Source organism: Hyposmocoma kahamanoa, unplaced genomic scaffold, assembly GCF_003589595.1.
Source record: "Hyposmocoma kahamanoa isolate Upper Pololo Valley unplaced genomic scaffold, ASM358959v1 89, whole genome shotgun sequence".
Taxonomy (NCBI): Eukaryota; Metazoa; Arthropoda; class Insecta; order Lepidoptera; family Cosmopterigidae; genus Hyposmocoma; species Hyposmocoma kahamanoa.
The window spans coordinates 1,814,395-1,830,908 of NW_020654520.1; the positions used below are offsets into that span (position 1 = coordinate 1,814,395).

The 16,514-nt window shown below is 36.2% G+C and overlaps 1 protein-coding gene across 1 annotated transcript in view; it reads right to left on the reverse strand.

The window, feature by feature from the left end:
• Window positions 1-16,514, reverse strand: part of LOC113236110 — a 429,318-nt gene that overhangs the window by 85,635 nt on the left and 327,169 nt on the right. The gene's annotated exons all lie outside the window — the stretch shown is intronic.

Genomic DNA, 16,514 nt, shown 5'->3' on the forward strand with positions numbered 1-16,514 from the left:
GTGTGTGTGTGTGTGTGTGTGTGTGTGTGTGTGTGTGTGTGTGTGTGAACCTGTTGCCATAGATTAGGAAAGTAGTGTTTTTAAAGCAAATGTTCTACTAGATCTTCGGTTTCCTCATATGATTTCGACTGTAGCCGTTTTGATATAACTTTTTTGCAGTCTCTATAACTTTTGGCGTATATTTCTAATTCCTTATTAATCAAATTGTACAAATGGGCCGATCGTTTGCTGAATTGTCTGTTTGCAAATGTTGTATTTACTTTAGGTACTTGTACCACAATGTCTTTCCTTCTCCTCTTCGAAATATTTAGATCATATTTTGGAGATCTATCTGAGTACAGTTTGAGGGATGTAGAGTTTCCTTACAGTGGCTAAATTTGATAGTTGATACAAACTGCTAGTGGCAAATCGTCTTTTTTTAAAATACATTATTTTAAGCAAATTGCGTTGCGCACGCTCCAACCCGAGAAAACGAGTTTTAGCAGCTCCACCCCATATTGAATAACAGTTATGCCTAGCTGTTCTTGCTCAATTATTTTATATGCCCGTAAAAATATACATAATTTCAATAAGAAAGAAGATATCCATAATATTAACCTTTCGTTTGACCACGATTTCGTTTAACCAAAAGGTAAACGACTCTTTTATGGGGAACTGTATACGTTTTTACAATAAGATTCCGGAGCATATATTAAGATTATCATTTCCTAAGTTAAAAAACTACATTAAACATACTTTGATTGAAAAGTCATATTACAAAATTGAACACTACGTGTTAGATAAAGATGTATGGAAAGACGACACGGCTCCAGAATCCACACAAATTTGATTCAAATTAAGTGTATTCCATTGGATTTAAGTTTATTTGAAAAGAGCAATCCCTAGAGGTTCTTGCTCGTTCTCCTCAGGGAAGTCAGCGTAGTGAACGAGCAGTAGCTTAAATGTGACGTTGTCAAGTGTAAATTTATTTTACCTATGCAATAAATTATCTTTGACTTTGGATTGAGACGACAATTTATCGTTTCACGGCACCCGCCATGTCGTTTGCAGATATGAGACAACGATAAATAAAACGTAACGATTAGTAGCTGCGATTATCTGTCAACACATTTTTATCGTGACGTATTATTTATTGTCAACGACCGTTCTAGCTCTTCCTATTGTCTTGACAGTCTGTCGTCGTAACGTCAAAAAAGTCGTGAATGACAGTTAATACATGTGAATAACTTCATTTAAACCTACGACAATTTAAACTACACGACTATCTGTCGTCACGTCATAGTGGAAACGCGCCCTTAGGTTATCACGGTTGACCTGTATGTTGTAGTGGATTCAATTTTAATAGTTAGTACTTGAATCCAATATTACAGACGGTATGTGATTTATGCCTTTGTTATCCTTCCTATTCTCGCGCAAGGTCTGTGAGACCGAAAGTTTAAGTATGTTGTATAGTAACATATCATTGTAAAATTAAGTTAAATATTAAAAGGAAATGTGTGAAATTGTACCAAGCAAAGTTTTATTCAAAATATATTTTTATTAGAGATAGTCTTTTATTACAGTCATTGGTAAGTTTCAAATTTCCTAAAGAATTTTGAGAGCCACAAAAACTTGAACTAACATATACTTGTTTGTTATATCGTATAATCGTTCGTTCCGTGGCATAGTTGATATAGCGTTTGGAAGGTAAGCTAGAACACGTCGGTTCGAATTCGGCCGGATCGAAAGGATTTTTTTCTGAGTGTTCGATCTTTGTATTTACAATTATAACAAACTGGTGTAGTTATTTCACAAAAAATAATTGAATATGAATTCAATAAAATTTAAAATATACTTTTCAACATAAAAGAAACTCCGAAATGTCATAGAATAATATTTAACATTTTAAAAACCATAAGCTAAATAGCATATTGCGTACAAAAATATATTTTGCTCAAAAGTACTTCTTACTGTCATCGATGGAGCATTTTTATTCCACTTAGTTTGAGTATCTTTGCCTAGAGTAGACTAGAAACTTCTCCTTACTTTCAGAACTATCTCCTACTCTGTGTCATTTCTTACTTGCTGCACTTTTTAACACACATTGTTGTTTTCGCCCTCATAATTGGAATCAGAGTCATTCTCTTCCAAAAACCTTCTGCATGCCTTCCTCATACATATTGAGGTTATAAAATATAACCTAAAATAATTTACAATTTGTACATAATGTAAACTAAATAATAATTGAAATTAATACATAACTACGGGAATTACTAAAAACATTTATTATCTAAAACTGCGACACCTATAATTTACCATGCCGGACTACCATGCAGAGGTCTTGGGTTCGATTCTCAGGCCGGGAGAAATATGTGTATGGCCTACATTTATTTCTCTCGCGACACAGGGTTTCGCTGGTGCGGGGCTATGCTGAGTACTATACTATACTATATAATATGCTATACTTTAACTACCAAATATTAAAAACTGACAGATGCGACTACAAAACCGGGACGATAGACGACGTGTGCACGAATGAATACTCCTGTTACGCTGAAATGAAGAAGAAGCAGTGAGCCCTAAGCTCTAACGTTTTCCGTTTCAGAAAAAACGCGACAAACGATAATCGTCGGTATGAGAAACCAATGCGAGAGTATACGAAGATGAATAAATAAAGACAGTTCGCACGTGACAACTAACATAGTATTATCTCAAAAATGGCGTCATGTTATATTTTATCTCAAAATTGCGTTATAAAATCAATAATTTTTCTCCAAGATTTCGCTATATTGAAGTGTCATTCATATACGATTTAATTTCAAAGTGACAAGACAATACTGTCGCTTTGAAACTAAATAGGTAGGTAATATTAATATATATTGAAGCCATTTTGAGATAATACTATATTAGTTGTCACGTGCGAGTTCTGTAATTTTCTTGGCATCAATTCTAGTATTGGCAATAAATGAACATCGCATGTAATATTTTCTGCGATTACATGAAACTGTAATTATTAACTCCGTCTGGCGCTTATTTGACTAGAAAATGATCCAGTAATTACCAATTGCAATTTACATTTTGATAAATGTACAGCAGTTGATTAATCATACTACGGACGCGTGGCAATACGTCAGCATACACGAGTTTGTTTGATTTGGGTTAATTACAAGTAAGAGGAGCGACAATATATCGAGGTACACACTTATTACGAATTTCTGCGTCGCAGTTGGCAGTTATAGGATAGTTTGCGGTGAATCAATATCACTACAGATCAAATATTAACTAAGTTATTAGACGTTCTACAAATGCGGTTGGCGGGATATAATATCCTACAACCTCTAAGTTCGCGATCCGTTTTAATCTTGGGTTAGTATTTTATAATTTTAATCATACAATGTATTTATAATTATCATAATTTTAAAGATAATGAGTACAGTTGTTGTTTGAACAAGTCATGAGTATAGGGTTTAAGTAGCCGTGTGGATTACCTGTCAGTAAGTCCGAAATGACATTTTCCAGAAGTAACATTTGCTCGAATTTTCATAACCTCGAAGGTAATTTTGAGAGGAAAATGTTTCTTCTTCTAAACCTAACTTAACCTAATCTAATCTTGTCTTTGCGACAAACATCCAACATATCCTGTAAGAACAACGGTTTCGTTATAATTCGGTTTTCCGTGTAATGAAAATTCGAACAAACGTTTTTCGGAAACAAAAAAATTCGAGTTTGTGTGATAGGTTACCGGCCATGTGATGTTAAATTTTAACGTTAAGGATTTTTTCTTATAAATATTATGTGAAGGGACGACGCAATCGCGCGGTCTTTCTCCATTTCCTTCCAACGTCTTTACAAGTGCACTCAATTGCGTGATTGCTGCATCACACGCGAGAGAGTGTCTGTGTAAAGCCCGCTGTTCTATTATCATATCACAAAACACGTATTAATTACTTTGCGAGTGCCAACGTCTCACGATGTGCTTCTTATCATTATACTTTTATTGACCACTACACATCGCTGCTATTTGTGCTCTTCTGCGATAAAAAAATTATCAAACAATATCATGTAATCTAATTCACAAGATACTAGGACGAATCAACCGGCCTAGACAAGATAACATTTAAATATATAAAGCAAATCATGATTACTTACAATTTTAGTTTTATAACGTTCTTAAGTGATTGTTTCTGTGTAAATGCGATAAAGTTATCAACAGGGCGGTATTGTTATCTTCACGTGCGGAACAACAATTTGCCAAAATGAGCGGTGAAAATCAAATACAACAAGAAATAGTTAAAGAAGACCTTCTGCCAGAGCTACATTCAGTTATTGAAAACATTGCAAAGAATGAAGGTTACATTACGCATGAAATTGTCACCACAAAGTTTGATTCAGGCGGAGCAAATTTCTTAGGAGAGCTATTTGAAGTGGACATAAAGGGAAAAACTGAAGATGGGGAGAAAGAAACCAATCTTTTCGTGAAAAAGGCTGCAAGCGAAGATGTTCTAGGCGACGTGATTGGTGTGGCCAATGTTTATGAAATGGAAAACTTTGTATACCAAGACTTAGCAAAGCGTTTTCAGGAACTGCAAAATGATGCGAACATTCCTGAACAAGAAAGATACAAAATGGTAAAATGTTACGAAAGTCCCCATCCAACAACAATAATACTTGAAAATGCGGCAAAGAAAGGATTTAAACTACCACACAGAATGGATGTAGTATCTCTGAAATACGCTGAATTGTGTATGGAACAATTGGCAAAATTTCATGCCTTATCATTTGTTTTGAAAATAAAACATTTCGAGTATTTCGAAAAAAAAGTATGTCCCATTAAATATCCCCAGAAAGACGATGACGAGCCAGCCAGGACTCATTGGGACAATTTAGCAAAAATTACTGTCAAAAACCTAGATTCTTCTTATAAACGAAAAGCAGAAAGAATAATGGCAGCTTTCCATGACAAATACATGAAATATTTCATGCCCCAATATTCTTCTGTGACGTGTTTATGCCATGGTGACTTTAGAACAAGTAATATTTTAACGAGAAAAAGTGTAAGTGATTGTAATTTCTTTTGTAATAGTCTTAAGCAGTTTTGAGGTAAAGCAAGTTTTGAGGAAAGTTCTAAATTGTAACTATTTGTTCGAATTTTACATTGAGGTAATGTGATGGATCTTTAACCTTTATTGTAGAAAGGATAAGCACATATTGCAGCAATATGCTGTATAGGTTGTTACAATAAAAGTACAGATTTAGTAGCAGTAGAGCTTTGGAAAGTGCTACCTTACCTATTTCTGCCGCCAAGCAGTAATGTGAGCATTATAGCGTTCCGGTTTTGAAGGGTAAGGGTGCTGGTGAAATTACAAGCACACGGGACTTGTCAACTTATATTTCAGAGTGACGGGCGCAGTGGCAGTGCCCTCTAGATCTTTACGATTTAAAGTTCCGAGTGACACTGTTCACGACTTGTTCATCCCGTCTCTTAATATCATATTAAAGTAAAAAAAATAATCATTAACTATATACATGGGGATCTATTGGACCACACATGCTTGTTTTTATTCGAATGCAGATGAAAAGTGAAACAAAATAGACTAAAATAAGTTTTATTTTCAGCAAGGTGAAGAAGCAGAAGTGCTACCATTAGATTATCAATGCATCTATTTTGGATGTCCCGTCAACGACATATTATTCTTCATAGCTTTCGGGACTGATAGGAAGTTCAGAGTCCAACATTTCGAAAACCTCAAGACTCTATACTATGACACGTTGACAAACTTTCTGAAATATTTCGACATTGATTCCAATGACGTCTTTCCGAGAAAGGTGATGGAGGAAATGTTTCAGCAAAGGGTGGACTTTGTTACAATGCTTGCATTGACCCACTTCGCGTTTATCTTTGCCCCTGAAAATGATTCAACGGAACGTGATTACAATCTTGATGAAAGGTATAAAGAACGGTTTTTAGAAATACTTGAAGATTTTCCATTCCAAGAAAGCGTGTGAAATGTGTTAGATGCATATAAAGTGTTAATAAAAATCTACAAGTAATGATTCTGTCTAGGAATCATTTTAAGCCCCCCTAAGAACGACAACACGATTTAAAGTGTATTTCCACAGCATTTAAGTTTATTTGAAAAGAGCAACACTTGGAGTTTCTTCTCAGAGAAGTCAACACAGTGAGTGAGCATATAAAATGGTTTAAAAAATGACTAACTAGCAGATGTCAGATGTTAGATTCAGAGTTGCTGAACATGACAGTGTCCTTTGTCCAATTCAGGGATTAAATATTAGAACGTCGTACAATGGTGCATCCTTCGTGGCTCCATGAAGGACCCCATAAAATAGCAACAACCCTTATGCGTTGCTCGTATTTTAATTTCCAATCTTAAAAGGGTCTAAGTCAAGAAATAATTTATTCCAGTAAAATAAATTTACATTTGAAAACCTCAATTTTTAACTGTTCATTCCCTGTGCTGACTTCTACTGATTTATTACTAATTTTTAAATTCCTCTGTGGTCGAACGGTTACCATGCTGGGCTACCATGCAGAAGTCTCGGGCTCGACTCTCGGGCCGGGAGAAATATTTGTATGGCCTACATCTATATTTCTCGTGAGTTTGGGAGTATTTGTGGTTGTCTTTGTGTATGCTCATGGCACCCGCGATATAGGGTTTCCCTAGTGCGGAGCCATGAGGTGTGCGTTATTTTTTAACCGACGTAAAAAAGGAGGTTCTGAATTCGACTGTATTTTTTGTGAATGTTACGCAATTACTCCGATATTTGTAAACCGATTTCGATGATTAAATTTATATTTAATTGTAATTAAATTATTGTTTTGTAAAATTACTCGACTAATTAACGCGAACACTTAGAAAAAAATATTTATACCGATATTTACTTATCTATATTTATGGTACAACACTAAATCCGCCATTTGTGGTGGATATTTTTGGTTTAGGTAAGGACGTTTATTCCGTAGATAGGGCAGCTCCTTTCCTTAATTTTTTCTATCCTCTAAGCTTTGCGCGGAAGGCAGATTTCGACGCCGTGATTAGTGTTGTAACTTGAAAAAAAAAAAACATTTTTTTTTTCACATTTTTGAATTCGTCACAAATTGACGATACTCAGAGTGTTGCCCAATTATTTTGAGCAATTTATCTATGAAGAATAATATTAACAAAAAAAGAGGACATGTGGTAAAAAAAATATAATTGTCATATTGACATATTTTTACTTTCATAAAAAACTTTTCATGTTTTCTTTTTCATTGTTTTGTTCTCACCTCAAAAAAAAACAGGGTTTTTAAAAAACCCTAGCCGTGACCCAGTCAACGCAAGCAAGCGAAAAACGCAAGTGAACGACTCGTGCACCCGACATTATTATTCTTTTGTCAAATTCTGCACTCTTACGAGCGCAAACTTTTACAATTGAATATTTTTTTCATAGACTTCGCAACCTCTCAGTTACAATTCAACATTTTGGTCTTCGTCACGATCTTTACAATTTGCGCCCTTGGTATTATTAGGAGCAGTTTTACTAGCAGTGGGGCTCCTTGTGAATGAGATCGTCCGAGGAAGTACTGCCACTCTACCTATTTCTGCCGCTGGCAATGTGAGCATTACTGCGTTCCGGTTTCGAAGAGTACTGGAGAAATTATAGGCACATGGGACTTGTCAATTTTATATCTCAGGTGCCGGGCGCAGTGGCAGTGCCCCTATGATCTTTGCAATTTAAAGCTCTGGCACTGCAAATGCCATGGATAGGCGTGTCGCTTGTCACCTTCTTGTTTTTCTTCTTATCGTATCATTGACATACATTGTTATTCTATAGTACCGACCGCCCCACTAGTGGCCGCCATTAAATTCTCAAGCGTGCAGGTGCTAGGGTTCTCAGGGCACGATATGAGGTGGGCCATCGTTTGAGTGGCACCCATTGACTTACAAATAAATGGTCGACGGGTCTAATACAAAAACCACGAAAAAAATGTCCCAAGTCAACCTATTTAAACGTAGTGACATGTAAAGGAATATGAAAAAGCTAAAAATTTAAATTGTAATGTCAATGTAGTACTGTCTAATTTTGCTTGCTTCGCTGTCAGTCGAACAAACGAAGACTAAAGCGTGAATGACGCTCTGTATACGATTTTAACGCCCTATAAGTTCGGACACTTTTTTTTTTTTTTAAGTCAATGGTCGCACCGCACAAGCTGTCCAGCTTAGAACCATCCTGAACAAACTGTCCTTGCTCCGACCAACCTGAGTTCGGAGCTTACCACCAGGTTTTTTTTAATAATAATAACACACACACTCAACATAGCCCCGCACTAGGGAAACCCTGTGTTGCGGGTGCCATGGACATACACATAGACAACCACAAACACGTGCACGACTTGTTCGTCCGTACGCTTGGTATCATAAAAAGGCTACATCTGCTTATGCTTAAATAGGAAAGTTGTAAAATTTCTCATCTCAAATTTCAAATCTGTCAATTATAATTTCATAAACTATATTAAGCGCTCTTTTTATTATTTTGAATCAAAATTCTATTGTCTATGGTACTCGCTACTGAGCTAAAAATTTCATTAAAGTTCTGTACACAGAACTATAAAGATTTTCAAAAAAAGAACCTCGTGTTTTTGCTAATTTCATAGCAATTACCACGGTACCCAAACGCTGTACTGCCTCCTAATTGGTTGAATTGGCCTAAAAGTCTTGCAACCGGATCATAAATATTTAGAAAAAAAAAACGATTGCATAAAACATATCCGATACTTGGCCAGTTCTATTCTATCCCTTTGATTTTTGTTTTGTAGAGATTGTTTGACTTTCGTCTAAATATATGAAGAGGCTGTAGAAGAGGCTAATAACTAATAGCTTACCCTAATAAACGGGTTAAAATTTATTAAAAAAATTGCGTTTATTGTCATGGATCGTTAATAAAATATACGTTAAATATTCGTTTTGTTTCGTTATTTTATTTACTCGTAGAATAAGTATTGTATGCAATCATTACACACATAATTAGGTCTTAAAATAAGCCTCGTGGCCTAAACACGGTACTCCACTTTAAGAACCCTCACAATGATTGCATAAAATACTATTATTATTCCAATAGAGTAATTCCGCAAATTGTGCAGTTTTAGTGGATATCAAAAAAGCTACACTACGCCCAACGATTTGTTTCATCATTGTTTTGCGTTGTCAGAAATAGCAATTTCTGGAGTCATATTATGGAAAATCTCTCACGCCTAATTGCATATTACCCGCTCTAGACAAAATATACCATTCGACAAATAAATGGTTAGGTATGAAGGGTCACTAAAATTTTGCGATTAAAATTGAGGTGCCATTACACTAACAGACGACCTTTTGAAATAACGTTATATTCGCGTTGATTTCGAGCCTCTATTGTTTTAATATAGGTACAATCTGTGTAATGCCTATTTGGCTGAAATGCGGTAATAAAATGTTATCTATGCCCTTGAAAATTCTTATCACATTGTTGCCCATCGTACCGAACTCGCAACGAAAAGTCCGCGGATAATAGGTTCCCGATTCTAAGAACATCTACCTACAAACCTGAAAAATGTTACAAACGACGAGACGTTTAATGGCCCACTAAAGGTAGTTCACAGATCCGCAGCGCACGCGTCGGACGGATCGCATAACACAGATTTTAGTATTCTTTGTTTAGTAGTGCACATACAACTGCGTACACTGATCCGTATTGCAATGACCGCACGCAGCAGCCTGTCGGTAATGCCGCAGTTGCTCGGAGGGGCAACTTTTCCGATGTATGCCGACGACGTCATACGGATAAATATGTCATGTGTCCATATTCCTTTGTTTTCTCTTCTTCCTTCTTCTGCCAACAAACAAACCACAACGACAAATTGTTCTTCATCACTTTCCAAATCCGTTGCCTCTCACGCACAAATTAAAACTCCTTTTATTGTATAACGAATTCTATAGTGTCGATGAGTTACTTTTGAAACAATTGTAATTTTGTTTTACTCGACTTCATTGTACTTAGATAAGCAGTAGTTATACTACTTTATTTTATATTCATTATTATTGTTTGCGGTAGTGACGATCATATTATCCCTTGACATTGTATTTGTAATTGTAATATTGTGACTTTGATAATATGAAATAAATGATTGTATTTTATTCGCGCGAGGCACTAATACTGTGCAGCCCTAGACATTGGTAAGTGATGTAGAACAACGTACTATTACGTCGTTTAATTTTTGTTATTTCATCGAAGAACGTCAGAGAACGGTATTTGGCTATACAAAATCTTAATAGTGACGTCATTGCTCTAAAACATATCAAAATATTGAATCTCTAACTACACGCAGTATCCAAATGTCACAGGATAAGTAAGCACTGCTCACACAGCAATGATCGCTGGCATACATGTCGAAATCGGTTACCGGAAAGTGCGCGAAGCCGGATTCAATAATTTCTCCAAATTTAAATGGGACCAATACTGCAAATGTCAGAATAATCGCGAAACAAATACAACCCCATGTCCCTCTGCAGCTCACCACAAACCACAGCGAGTACATACCCAAGTCCGGGTCCACCAGAGCCGGTGAAGGCGCATCTCTGACGGACGGATGGCTTGGTCCGCACGCCCGCTGTACCCCTGGTCTTGCCGTCTTGCCATAGTAGTAATAAAAAAATACAGTCTTTTTTGAAGTCGATTAAAAAATATCTATGAAAGCGGATCAATCGGCAACATCAGGATGCTCGCGGGAATGTGTTATAACAGCACAAAGCAGTGATTATTCTGCCACTTATCATTTTGTTGCGCATTACTATTCTTTTTTTTATTGTAGCCGTATATTTATTGTTTAACAAGATTGTATCTATCTAATGTTAATAGTACTTATGCAAATACTGTAAGCATTTAAGTACATGAGACAAATCATGATGAGTCTTATTTCGTTTTAAAACCTATTTCATATTTCAAGTTTTTCGGAAACAAGATTCTGTAGGTAGTAAACTTTGGTACATAAAGATAATTTACTGAAATGGAAAGTAAAGAAGACCACGTAGAAAAAAGAGGAGCTGTAAGAAGAGATTTTCCAGAGCTACAATCAGTTATTGAAAATATTGCAAAGAAAGAAGGTTATATTACCTATGAAATTATTACTACAAAGATAAATTCGGACGGAGCTAATTATTTGGCAGAGCTATTTGAAGTGGACATAAAGGGAAAAACTGAAGATGGGGAGAAAGAAACAAACCTTTTCTTGAAAAAAGCTGTAAGCGAAGGATCTCTAGGTGACTTGGTTGAAGTGGCCAGTGTTTATGTAACAGAAAACTTTGTATACCAAGACTTAGCAAAGCGTTTTCATGAACTACAAATTGAAGCCAATGTCCCAGAAGAAGAAAGATACAAAATGGTGAAATCCTATGAAAGCTCAGAACCTACAACGATAATACTTGAAAATATGGCAAAGAAGGGATTTAGAACACTGCACAGAATGGATGTAGTATCTCTGAAATTTGCAGAATTGTGCATGGAAGAATTGGCAAAATTTCATGCTTTATCTTTTGCTTTGAAAACAAAAGACCCTGCGTATTTCGAAGACAAAGTACGTTCGTATAAACATCCCTTGAAAAACAATGAGGCTACAATGTTGAGTTGGGCAAATTTATCAAAAAATGTAACAAAAAACCTAGATTCAGTTTACAAACGGAAAGCAGAAAAAGTAGTGGAAAATTTTCACAAAAGATACGATGCATACTACGGCTCCGAATATTCTTCAGTGACATGTTTATGCCATGGTGACTTCAGACCTAGTAATATTTTGATTAGAGAATATGTAAGTAAAGAAACTTTTCAAATTCTTACTGGCTTTGTAGAAAGTTAGAGTGGTGAGGATGTGTTAAAGTGATACTTTTTCATACAATTTAGAATTACAATTTGAAAAGAGATTAAGTAATGGATGAGTTATTTACAATCATGATTTGATGATGATGATTTCAGTTTTTCGATATATGTAGCATAAGCTGCTTTCGCAACTCTCGTGGCACCGAAGATGAAAGTGAAAATAAAACGTATTACGTACATATACCATTCAAAGCTGCATGATTGCATGGGTATAAATTACTCCTTGACACTGAATAAAACTCATTGTGTGTTCACACAATATTTATGTACCTACGTAGATAATAAAAGACTTTGATCGTTTTTTGAATTTCATAGCTGCTATAAAATCAATCCTGTTTATGAAAGCAGAAGTAATGATTTTTTATTTTCAGGAAGGTGAAGCAGCAGAAGTGATGCCAGTAGATTACCAGATAATCCACATAGGATGTCCCATCAACGATTTTCTATTCTTCATAGCTTGCAGTACTGATAGAAAATTTAGAGCCCAACACTTCGACCACTTAAAAAACCTGTACTACGATACCTTGACGAATTTCCTGAAATATTTCAACATTGATTCCAATGATATGTTTCCGAGAAAAGAGTTGGAAAACCTAATTCAACAGAATATGGATTATATTGCAACGATTGCTGTGATTGGTTTTGGCTTCCTCTTTGTTCTTGAAAACACTCTAGATATAAACGAATCCTTATTGGAAGGTAATTTGGATCTTGATGAGAGATATAAAGAACGATTAATAGAAATACTTGAGGATATTCCAGTACAGTGAAAAGTATAAAATATCTGTACACATATTAAAATAACATGCGATGTACTATTAGGCGGTGTTAAAATGTGGAATAATGAAACTGAATTAAATTTCTAAGGAAACTTTAACTTGCGTATGTGTTCAACGTAAAAATTTTGGATATTTCCAGTTTTATTTAAAGAAGTTATTGATGTCGTTTTATTCATTAGATAACGTTTCTCAGTTTAAAGGTTTTTGATAATCTCTTATATTCACGGGATAATGGTCTGGGCACACTTAACGATTACCCCTGTATAACAATGCGTTCAGGATGCTGATGAGGCTGCCGCGTTACTGTAGTGTGGCAGGGATGTTTGCGAAGGCGCTGATAGATGATTTTCAGCGGATCGCATTCCTAATGATGCGCGAGCGCGGCAGCGTCAACACCATCCTGAGCACGGTGGCTGATACAAATAACAGCCCAATATTCATCTAGTAGCTCATACCATCACCATCATACTAACCCAAATGCAAATCTCAAATAAATGTATTATTATTATTGAATATCTATTTTAGATATTATTTAGATTCAAATTATTATTTTTATAAAATTTTATTTGACTCCGAGTTCTCCGGCTTACCAACAAGCACAGGCCAAAACCACATGCATATCAGGTGGGGCAGTTAGTGGAGAACTTCTTAAGAAGGCGACAAGTATTCAGGATGGCTGCTTTCTGTATGAGGTGATATACGTTTGGTGGTAGGTTCAGGGAATGCAATAACTGGTCTCTCTGTTTGGTAATATCGCTTGTGGTTAAAATAACTCCTGGCGAAACTATAAAAAACGAATGATGGTCATTCGTTTTTTAGACGCCATTTGCGGGTTACTTCCTTTTAATTAAAGAATTTTGCTATTGTAGACTGTAAATTGTGGGTGTGGGTGTTTGGTACGGCAATGTTTATTCCAAGTCCGGTTTTGTTGATCTTGTTTACTAAATGTTCTGGTCTATTGTAGTGGACGGTTCCGTCAGTAATAATGGTTCATTATTATTATTATTTTTTCATCGTTATTATTATGTTCTACTTTATCTTCCTGTTGGCTGGTTTTAACCACACTTACGGACCAAGTCAAGTAAATGCGGTATGGCGTCTATGTGTGGTCATATGTGTGCATTATTATTATTATTATTTCTATAACTATTATTTATGTGGGGACTTATTAGAGCCTACTTCGACCTCTTCTATCTGCATTATTATTATTATTAAACAGTGTAATTTAGATATCGTCTTCGATATTGAGATGTAAATAAATTACCTATTCGCCAAAATTGAAAGTAACGCCAATTATGAAAGGGACAACTTTTTCAACTCTAGTCCATTATTCTATGTCAATTTGTTTATTATTTGTATCAGGAGATTTATTTATTTCAAATAAATAATATTAAAAATAAACTGTACCTTATCTTAGAACATTCGACATGAAATCTTTGCGGCCTCTGTGTTGCATGGTGTTATTTTTTATTAAAACTCTTTCATCATTAGACCATTACACAAAAACCGTGTTTCATCATCATCATCATTACCCCATTCATAAGTCCCACTGCTGGGCACGGTTCTCTTGTCACGCGAGGGGTTTAAGCCATAGTCCGCGACGCTGGTCCAATGCAAGTTGCGAACCTTCTTCGATGTGCAGCTTTCATAATTATGTTTTCCTTCATCGAAAAACTCATGGTAAATTTCGCACATAAATTGTGGAAAACTCAGAGGAGCGAGGCCGGATTCAAACCCACGGCCCCTGCTTGAGAGGCAGTAGGTCAAAAATTAGAATACCACGGCTTTTGACAGCAAAATTGTATTTCAAATTACACATTTTTCTTTGTCATTTCCATTACCATTTGGGACCTACGAAGAGATGAGAAGCTATGTAGGGTTCTGTAATTGAAATACTAATGCTTAAATTAAAAATGATCTAACTAATGTTTCCCATAAAATATTTTAAGATGGTCGCGGACAAAGACGCTATGTGTCTAGCATTCATGATTATGATTATATTCGCTACTCTTGGCTGCACAATGAGCGCAACAAGTTTGTCGTATATTTGATTTTACAAAGTCTACAGGCGCTTCAGCTGACAAAGTAACTTTACGATAGGAACTTTTGTAGAGATATCTATCTATCTCTACATAGAGCAAAATTTCCTGTATTAGCATCGGAAGCAGTTTGAAGAAATACGCCTACCCATAACATGCTTTAAATGGCAAAGACCTGACTGAAGGATGAGGTCAGGAGACGAAGCGGGAAGGGGTGTGTGAGTATGGAGGTTGCGTTCTGGCATCGTATTACTCGTGTGCGTTGAAATCCGCATTCCGCATCCGCAGCAGCGCCCAAGCGGCATCGCGCTTAAGAATTTATACTACATCAAAAGTATTATTTTGTTGACTCCGAATAACAGTGAAAGTGTTGAATTACACTTACACGGCTTACTATAACGTGTGAAAACACGATTTCTAAAAATTATCACGGAAAAAAAAACACATTCCTCGAAATTTTACAAGAAAACCTATGTATTCAATATATACTTTACATATACATACATATATTAGGGTCGTATTTCCAGTGCTTGTGTTTCCAGTGCAATCCTGACTTGAGCATTGAGTAGAGTTTTAGAATACGAACCTAAATCTCTGATGAGAGCAGACGACTGTTCCTAACCTACAATTGCATAGACATCGTACGTCAAACAGCTTATAAAGTTTCAATGGAGTCGAAAAATTTTCACCGAAAGCTTTCTTTGTTTTGCGATCTCAAAAAACATTATTCTGCTATAGTTGAGGTTCTAATTTCAACGCCATAGCTATCCATGCTTCACGAACTGCATCAACGATGCCAGATATAAAAAGCAATGGTGAGCAAAATTGCTGGGAGCTCTCCGTGCAATTAACTTCATTGCATCTAGATACGGCCTGCTTCTAATTGAAACATGTGTTGATTGTTGACCTATGCGAGTATACGTTGTATTTTTTATTGAAATGAATTTTTTGTTTTTATATGGAGCATTGTGACCAAACTTAAAAGGCAGATGGGTCATGGTTCATACAATAAACACCTTTTTAACTTAGGTATCACAGACAGCCCTCTATGCAGAGCGTGTATGGAGAGGGAGGAAACGGCTGCGCACATTCTACTACAGTGCTCACGCCGGGCCAACTACAGGGCGAAGTACCTTGGAGTGCCGAGATCGCTCCCGGAAGTCTTCAGCAAACCGAGGAGGTTGCTGAGATTCCTGGAGGAGCTTAGGTGGCACGAGTACGACCGTGCACTCACCACACGTAAAAAAGGCGCTTTATCGTCGAGTTGCGGACACCAGTCCGTTGTACCAAGTACAATAGAGCATTTAGACTTTCGCGTTAGCTACGCATTAAAAATGGAACTGCTGTCAGATCTAAATTGCGTATGTTTGTTATTTGAAGCAAACCAACGCTTCGAGTTTTTTGATCATGATCACGGCAAAAGTTATAGAGACTGCAAGAACTTATATCAAAATGGCTACAGTCCAAATCGTACGAGGTGACCTAAGATCTACTACTACTTGCTTTGAAAACACCACTTTCTTCGTCTGTGGCAACAGTTTAAACATACACACACATACACACGCACGCACGTACGCACGCACTGACACACACAGATTCAAAATAGGAGTTAAGAATGAATTGTTTGGAAATTTAAAAATTAAAAAACAGAAGAAGGAAGGGAGAGCGGTACCTCCTGACACAGGCTTGATAAGCTTAAAATGAGGTACCATCCACTGTTAATGTAAAGTTAAAGGTATAACTGAAATAAACATTTTATTTATTATTTTATTTACTGCTGAGGGTCTCTTGCTTTTATCTTCATGAAACC